Genomic DNA, 8,418 nt, shown 5'->3' on the forward strand with positions numbered 1-8,418 from the left:
GGTTTTGTGAGCTCGAAGTGCACTGTGTCTGGACAGACAGTGTCTTTGCACAGTTATTTGGGTAAGTGGATTAATGAAAAAAATACTAAAATATTGTTTTTGATTGAACAATCCCCCTAAGTGTCACAGGACCAGTGGTAAAAACAATTGATGGGTAAACTGTGATCGCTTGTCGGGGTAAAAAAAGTAACGCTCCCTATACTTTAAATGCATTTTTCTGCAAAAGGTGGGTAAACTGTTGGGCAAACAAATTAGTGTGGGTGAACTGCGTTTGCTTGTGTTTACTCTCCACTACATCACTGCACATGATGTATTTCCCTACACACACACACAGTCTACTACACACTCCACCTCACGTTTCCCTTCAAAAACCCTGAGCCTGCTCCATCCACGTTAAAATTTTAATTTGATATTTTAGTCATTGATGTTCTTATCTAGAGCAAAAAATGGTGCACTGGAGCTGTCACAATGTGTACACCCTTGTTTAGAAGTTTACTCATCCAGCGCGTTGCGTAACCTCAGTCTCTAGCATATATTCTGTAGCTATATCTGATTCCTTAAGTTACTCGCCATCTCTTCCAGTGGTGCCAAATGTCTCACATCAACATGGGACGACACAGTAATGGCACAATCAGGGCACACAATGGCGCGTTGTCACACTACCGGCAGAGAATGAGTCAAATCCAAGATTTGGGGGGAGGGGCTTTGTGCTATTATGGAACGGATAAACACAGACCTTCTGCACATTACCTTGGAAATAATGGATGACTCCACGGGACAAGAGCCGTTTATCCCACTTATACCACAGTTACCAAATAAAACAATACTAAATCACACATTTACCGGTAGGGGAAAAATCAATTGTTGATATTTTTATAAGCAAATTCATACTTTCATCTTTTGGTTGCTAGAGACGGTATCCAATCATTTGTTCGTTCGATTAGTTCAATATTTAAGGACACGACCCAGTTGTTCATTCTATATGTTCCGTTATCCCTTGCAGTCATGACCTCTGCAGCAACCAGAATAACAGAAAAGTAGCTGCATTTGTTTAAGGTGTTTTCTATTGACATCAACTTTTATTGGTCAGATAAGTGTTTAGCAGATGTTATTGCGGGTGAAGCGAAATGCTTGTGTTTCTATCCCCGACAGTGCAGTAATATATAACAAGTAATATCGAACAATTTCACAACATATACCCAATACACACAAATCTAAGTAAAGGAATGGAATTAAGGATATATAAATATATGGATGAGCAATGTCAGAGTGGCATAGACTAAGATACGGTAGAATAGTATAGAAGACAGTATATGCATATGAGATGAGTAATGCAAGATATGTAAACATTATTAAAGTGACTAGTGTTCCATTTATTATAGTGGCCAGTGATTTCAAGTCTATGTATATAGGCAGCAGCCTCTATGTGCTAGTGATGGCGATTTAACAGTCTGATGGCCTTGAGATAGAAGTTGTTTTTTAGTCTCTCGGTCCCAGCTTTGATGCGCCTGTACTGACTTTGCCTTCTGGATGATAGCGAGGTGAACAGGCAGTGGCTCTGGTGGTTGTTGTCCTTGATGACTTTCTTGGCCTTCCTGTGACACCCAATTTTACCTTGCATAGTGCCTTCTTGTCAAATCAAACACTAGGCTAGAAGCTTGCGAAATAGTTTGTTGCTAGCAAACCTGCCAATATGACAACCAAATTCAAAAATATCAGTTGCTGAAAACACCTGGTCAAACTAGAAATTGAATGTGGGAGGATTTGACAGCATAGCGCCACTTGCATCATGACTACAGTAGGGATCGGAGAAATTCATATTCATCACTCAACACGTTAGGTCATCAGATGCTCCCCAAAAAAGTCTCAGCAAAAAAAATCAATTGCTAACTAGCTAGCTAAGTTTTTCTTCGTTGGACCTACGTTTACAATGTATCCAATTTTGGTTTGTGTGTTTGTTGGTTTAGCTTTCTGTAACTTTGTAGCAAGTACAGGCTACATGTGTAGGTGGATATTGCGTCATGATTGTCAGGTGTCCGGATATCTTTTCCAACTGTCTGGTTTTAATATCCATTCTAGAATTCCCTTCTAGCCAATCAGAAACGAGTATTCAACAATGCTGTGGTATAACCACTTATGATTTGCGTCTCATATGGCACCCTATTCCCTATATACAGTTGAAGTCGGAAGTTTACATACACTTAGGTTGAACTCATTAAAACTCGTTTTTCAACCACTCCACAAATTTCTTGTTAACAAACTATAGTTTTGGCAAGTCGGTTAGGACATCTACTTTGTGCACGACAGTAATTTTTTCCAACAATGGTTTACAGACAGGTTATTTCACTTAGAATTCAATGTATCACAATTCCAGTGGGTCAGAAGTTTACATACACTAAGTTGACTGTGCCTTGAAACAGCTTGGAAAATTCCAGAAAATGATGTCATGGCTTTAGAAGCTTCTGATTGGCTAATTGACATAATTTGAGTCAATTAGAGGTGTACCTGTGGGTGACTCCTCCAGTCTGAATAGTCTCTCCCACACAACCCCTCGAAGGCCGAATACACCCCCACGGCCAGCAAGTCACGAAGCAGATTGCGCTCATCTCTCTTCTCACCATTTCTGGGGTTGGGAGAGGATGACTGAGTCAAAAAACTCCAGAGCTAAAGCAATCTGTTCCTCTAGGAACTTCTGCAGTGTCATCTACAGTTTTAGTGTTGGTGTGAGACTTTTGACAAAGATGGATGTCCATATAGTTTGTCTGATTTTAACTTTTTTAGGGTTATATATTTTTCTGACAGTCAACAATTCTAGTTGTTTGTAGTTGACAGTCTAGTTGTATTTTGTTTTTGAGTACACAGACAATCAGTCTTTCCAGAGTTTACTGTTTGTTTAAATAGCATTTACAGTCACCAACAGGAATGTTGTTTCGGTTAATGTGATGTGACTAATTGGCATTCTCCTCAGACTCGCCTTCCACCCAGTGCAAAACTGCTATTTTATTCAATCACCACACTACATGTACTGTATAATGTGTATGACTGCAACTTTAGAGTTGGATATTTCACTGCACTTCTAAGTGGAGGAGGGATTTGAGCAGCACAGGGAGGGAGGCCTTTGATGGTTACTGAATACGTTGCCACTGTGTCCACCAAGTCAATTAGAATGAGTCCAACCACTGAGCTCCGGAGGCCAACTCGCAGTAGGGCTGGGTGCGGTGTGTGCATGTATTCTAGTTATAGAAGAGGAAAGAGTCTGAAGTCTGGGGAGATATGGTACCGTTATGAACCAGAAGGACCAGCAGTTCAGGCTATCTTACAGAGGAGCTCCATAAGGGCTGTTTCATTTTGGCACCATTACAGTGACAGATACAGTATGTACTGAGAAGACGAGAGTAGCAATTCTCCGATTTTAGATTAACTCTTCAGATTATTGCTATAATGTGGTGTATGTGGTGGAGCCACTTAGTGAAGGTAGAGGAAAGTTTGATCTTCAAGGTTGATTCACTTATTTTTATGTTGTCTTAATGACCATACATGTACAATTTCTGAATCGAGAGCTTGACCGACTGTTGGAAACAAACACAAAAGAGAAGATTGGGATCCACTTCATGTAAAACAGGTGATATTTTGGTCAGCTGGTGTGCAGATAAACTGCTCTGATGATGGCAGAGGGAGAGATGGCGAACATGAACCTTTGCTCGTTGATCCGCAACCGCGCTCCACTCAATCCTCCTGATGAACTCAACCTGTCAACTAGCATACAGTACACACAGTTTGAGGCCACAAATATTTAGCACTTCCATAAGTGGCTAGGTGTCCATCATTTTAAATTTGTAGAGCAACATGATGGTAGTAGGCCTGATCACTGACAAAGATGAGACAGCCTGTAGGGAGGAGGTCAGAGAGCTGGCAGTAGGGTGCCAGAACAACAACCTCTACCTCAACGTCAGCAAGACAAAGGAGCTGATCGTGGGCTACAGGAAACGGAAGGCAGAGCACACCCCCATTCGCATTGACAGGGCTGTAGTGGAGCGGGTCGAGAGCTTCAAGTTTCTCAGTGTGCACATCACTAAGGATCTATCATGGTCCACACTAGGGTTGCACATTTTGGGGAATATTCAGAGGTTGAAACTTTCCGTGGGAATTAACGGGAATATATGTGAATTAACGGAAATATATGCAAAATAATATTAATACCATTTAAATGTCGATTTTTTTTTTTTGCATTGGATATATTTATCATATTATATAGATACAGAAGCATAAACCTTTTACCTTATCATAAGAAGACATAATTGCAAATTATTAAAGCCTTCCAATAGAAATGTTAAAAAACAATTTAGTTACGAATTGAACTTTAACTGAGTTGAAATGTTTTCAACATACATCTGTATAATGATAGTTTAGAAACTGAAGCTTTGGTTGGCTTCCTCTCAGGCTTCCATGTCTTCTCCCTGGACCTCCTCAATGTCCACATCTTGAACATCAGAATCTGAGGCCTCATCTTCACTGTCACTTTCCAACCTTGTTGAGGATGGCTCGTTGCCAAGCTCAAAAAGCTTTGCCACGTGGTCACCAATTTTTCAACCCTTGTATTGGTCAGCCTATTGCGTGCTTTCGTGTGTGTGTTCCCAAACAAGGACAGCTTGCGCTCTGAGGAGGCTGATGTTGGTGGGATTTGGAGGATTATGGAGGCAACAGGTGAAAGAGCCTGCCACCAGGTGGCTGATGAGATATGTTGGCACGACTGCCATATTGCATCTCCATCCCAAAGCCCTTGCTTGGAAGTGTACTTCGCCAGACTGCCAAGAACCTTGCCCTCATCCAGGCCAAGGTGGCGAGACACGGTAGTGATGACACAATAGGCCTTGTTGATCTCTGCACCAGACAGGATGCTGTTGCCAGAATACTTGGGGTCCAACATGTACGCTGCAGCGTGTATGGGCTTCAGGCAGAAGTCTTCACGCTTTTTGATGTATTTCAGAACTCCAGTTTCCCCCTGCTTGGAGCAACAGGGAAGTGGGCAGGGCAGTACGGATTTCTTCTTTTACTTCTGCAAGCAGAGTCTGAACATCAGACAGGATGGCATTGTTTCCTTCAATCCGTGTAATGGCTACTGCTATAGGTTTCAGGAGTTTCAGGCTGCTTACCACTCTCTCCCAAAATACATCATCCAGGAGGATCCTCTTGATGGGGCTGTCCATATCGCCAGACTGTGAAATGGCCATTTCTTGGAGAGACTCCTTCCCCTCCAGCAGACTGTCAAACACGATGACAGCACCACCCCAATGGGTGTTGCTGGGCAGCTTCAATGTGGTTCTTATTCTTCTCACTTTGCTTGTTGAGGTAGATTGCTGCTATAACTTGATGACCCTTCACATACCCAACAATTTCCTTGGCTCTCTTGTAGAGTGTATCCATTGTTTTCAGTGCCATGATGTTCTTGAGGAGCAGCTTCAATGCATGAGCAGCACAGCCAATGGGTGTGATGTGAGGGTAGGACTCCTCCACTTCAGACCAAGCAGCCTTCATGTTCACAGCATTGTCTGTCACCAGTGCAAATACCTTCTGTGGTCAAAGGGTATTGATGACTGCCTTCAGCTCATCTGCAATGTAGACCGGTGTGTCTGTGCTCTTGTGGAATACTGGTTGAGGGGTGGAGATTATGTAGTTAATTATTCCTTGCCCACGAACATTCGACCACCCAGTAGAGATGTTTGCAATGCAGTCTGCTTTCTCTATGATTTCCTTGACCTTCACTAGTAAATTAGTAGATAAAGCATGTCTGGTTGGAGGGGTGTATGCTGGGCGAAGAACATTCAGAAATCTCTTCCAATACACATTGCCTGTGAGCATCAGTTGAACCAGTTGCATACACAGCTCGAGCAAGACATTCATCAGCATTTCTCTGACTTCCTTCCTCCATTGAGCCTTTTGCAATTATGTTAGCATAGCTGAAAACTGTTGTGCAGATTAAAGAAGCAATAAAACTGGCCTTTAGACTAGTTGAGTATCTGGAGCATCAACATTTGTGGGTTAGATTACAGGCTCAAAATGGCCAGAAACAAAACTTTCTTCTGAAACTCATCAGTCTATTCTTGGTCTGAGAAATTAAGTCTCTTCCATGCGAGAAATTGCCAAGGTAGCCTTCTTCCTCCAAATCGTGCAGCAAGTTGTAGTACTTACTAGTGGTCGACCGAATTAATCGGAATGTCCGATTTTAATTAGGGCCGATTTCAAGTTTTCATAACAATCGGTATTTTTGGACACTGATTTGACGATTTTATAAAATTTAAATATATATATTTTAACACCTTTTATTTAACTAGGCAAGTCAGTTAAGAACACATTCTTATTTTCAATGACGGCCTAGGAACGGTGGGTTAACTGCCTTGTTCAGGGGCAGAACGACAGATTTTTACCTTGTCAGCTCAGGGATTCGTTTTTGCAACCTTCCGGTTACTAGTACAACTCTCTAACCACCTGCCTTACATTGCACTCCACGAGGAGCCTGCGTGGCAGGCTGACTATCTGTTACGCGAGGGCAGCAAGAAGCCAAGGTAAGTTGCTAGCTAGCATTAAACTTATCTTAAAAAAACAATCAATCTTAACATAATCACTAGTTAACTACACATGGTTGATGATATTACTAGTTTATCTAGCGTGTCCTGCGTTGCATATAATCGATGCGGTGCATGTTAGTCAATGAGAAATTATCAGCCTACTTCGACAAATGGGTTTGCGAAAAACGCGCTGTTGTTGCACCAATGTACCTAACCATAAACATCAATGCCATTCTTTAAAATCAATACACAAGAATATATTTTTAAACCTGAAAATTTTGTTAATATTGCCTGCTAACATGAATTTCTTATAACTAGGCAAATTGTGTCACTTCTCTTGCGTTCCGTGAAAGCAGTCAGGGTATATGCAGCAGTTTGGGCCGCCTGGCTCATTGCGAACTGTGTGAAGTCCATTTATTTCTAATAAAGGCCATAATTAATTTGCCAGAATTGTACATAATTATGACATAACATTGAAGGTTGTACAATGTAACAGCAATATTTAGACTTAGGGATGCAATCGGTTAAATAAAATACGGAATAGTTCCGTATTTCACTGAAAGAATAAACGTTTTGTTTTCGAAATGATAGTTTCCGGATTCGACCATTTTAATGACCAAAGGCTGGCATTTCTGTGTTTTATTATGTTATAATTAAGTCTATTTGATAGAGCAGTCTGACTGAGCGAGGCACCAGCAGGCTCGTAAGCATTCATTCAAACAGCACTTTCGTGCACTTGCCACCAGCCCTTCGCAATGCTTCAAGCATTGAGCTGTTTATGACTTCAAGCCTATCAACTCCCGAGGTTAGGCTGGTGTAACCGATGTGAAATGGCTAGCTAGTTAGCGGGGTGTGCGCTAATAGCGTTTCAAACATCACTCGCTCTGAGACTTGGAGTAGTTGTTCCCCTTGCTCTGCATGGGTAACGCTGCTTCGAGGGTGGCTGTTGTCGATGTGTTCCTGGTTCGAGCCCAGGTAGGAGCGAGGAGAGGGACGGAAGCTATACTGTTACACTGGCAATACTAAAGTGCCTATAAGAACATCCAATAGTCAAAGGTATATGAAATACAAATGGTATAGAGAGAAATAGTCCTATAATTCCTATAATAACTACAACCTAAAACTACTTACCTGGGAATATTGAAGACTCATGTTAATTAAAAGGAACCACCAGCTTTCATATGTTCTCATGTTCTGAGCAAGGAACTTAAACGTTAGCTTTTTTTACATGGCACATATTGGACTTTTACTTTCTTCTCCAACACTTTGTTTTTGCATTATTTAAACCAAATTGAACATGTTTCATTTATTTGAGGCTAAATTGATTTTATTTATGTATTAAATTAGGTTAAAATAAGTGTTCATTCAGTATTGTTGTAATTGTCATTATTAAAAATACATATTTTATTTTAAATCGGCCGATTAATCGGTATCGGCTTTTTTGGGTCCTCCAATAATTGGTATCGGCGTTGAAAAATCATAATCGGTCGACCTCTGGTACTGACATGTCACAGCACTCCAAACATCTCTCCATAAGCGTTCCACTCTAACAGAGAGAAAGAAAAGGTTTTGTGGGGGGGGGGGGGGGGCCTAATCTCTGAGGTCCTGTGGTCTTCCGCCATGAATAGTGAACACTGAGGTGGGTCCGAGGTTATAGAAATGTAAGTCATGTGTGTCTCTGTGAGTGGTTACTGACTGACTGTATGTGACGCGGACACCTATCTGAGTGTACCTAAAACATTTCAATATAGATGGCTATGTGTCTCACCACTTGGTTATTGCAAGGCTAACCCCCAGGGAAATCATGACTTGGCAGCAACAGGGGCTTGATAGTCCAGTGAAAATGGCTGTG

At 41.5% G+C, this 8,418-nt stretch overlaps 1 protein-coding gene across 1 annotated transcript in view; it reads left to right on the top strand.

The window, feature by feature from the left end:
• Nucleotides 1-8,418, top strand: part of gramd1ba (GRAM domain containing 1Ba) — a 176,114-nt gene that overhangs the window by 22,512 nt on the left and 145,184 nt on the right. The gene's annotated exons all lie outside the window — the stretch shown is intronic.

The sequence above is a fragment of the Salvelinus fontinalis genome, chromosome 13 (assembly GCF_029448725.1).
Source record: "Salvelinus fontinalis isolate EN_2023a chromosome 13, ASM2944872v1, whole genome shotgun sequence".
In the NCBI taxonomy this organism is placed as follows: Eukaryota; Metazoa; Chordata; class Actinopteri; order Salmoniformes; family Salmonidae; genus Salvelinus; species Salvelinus fontinalis.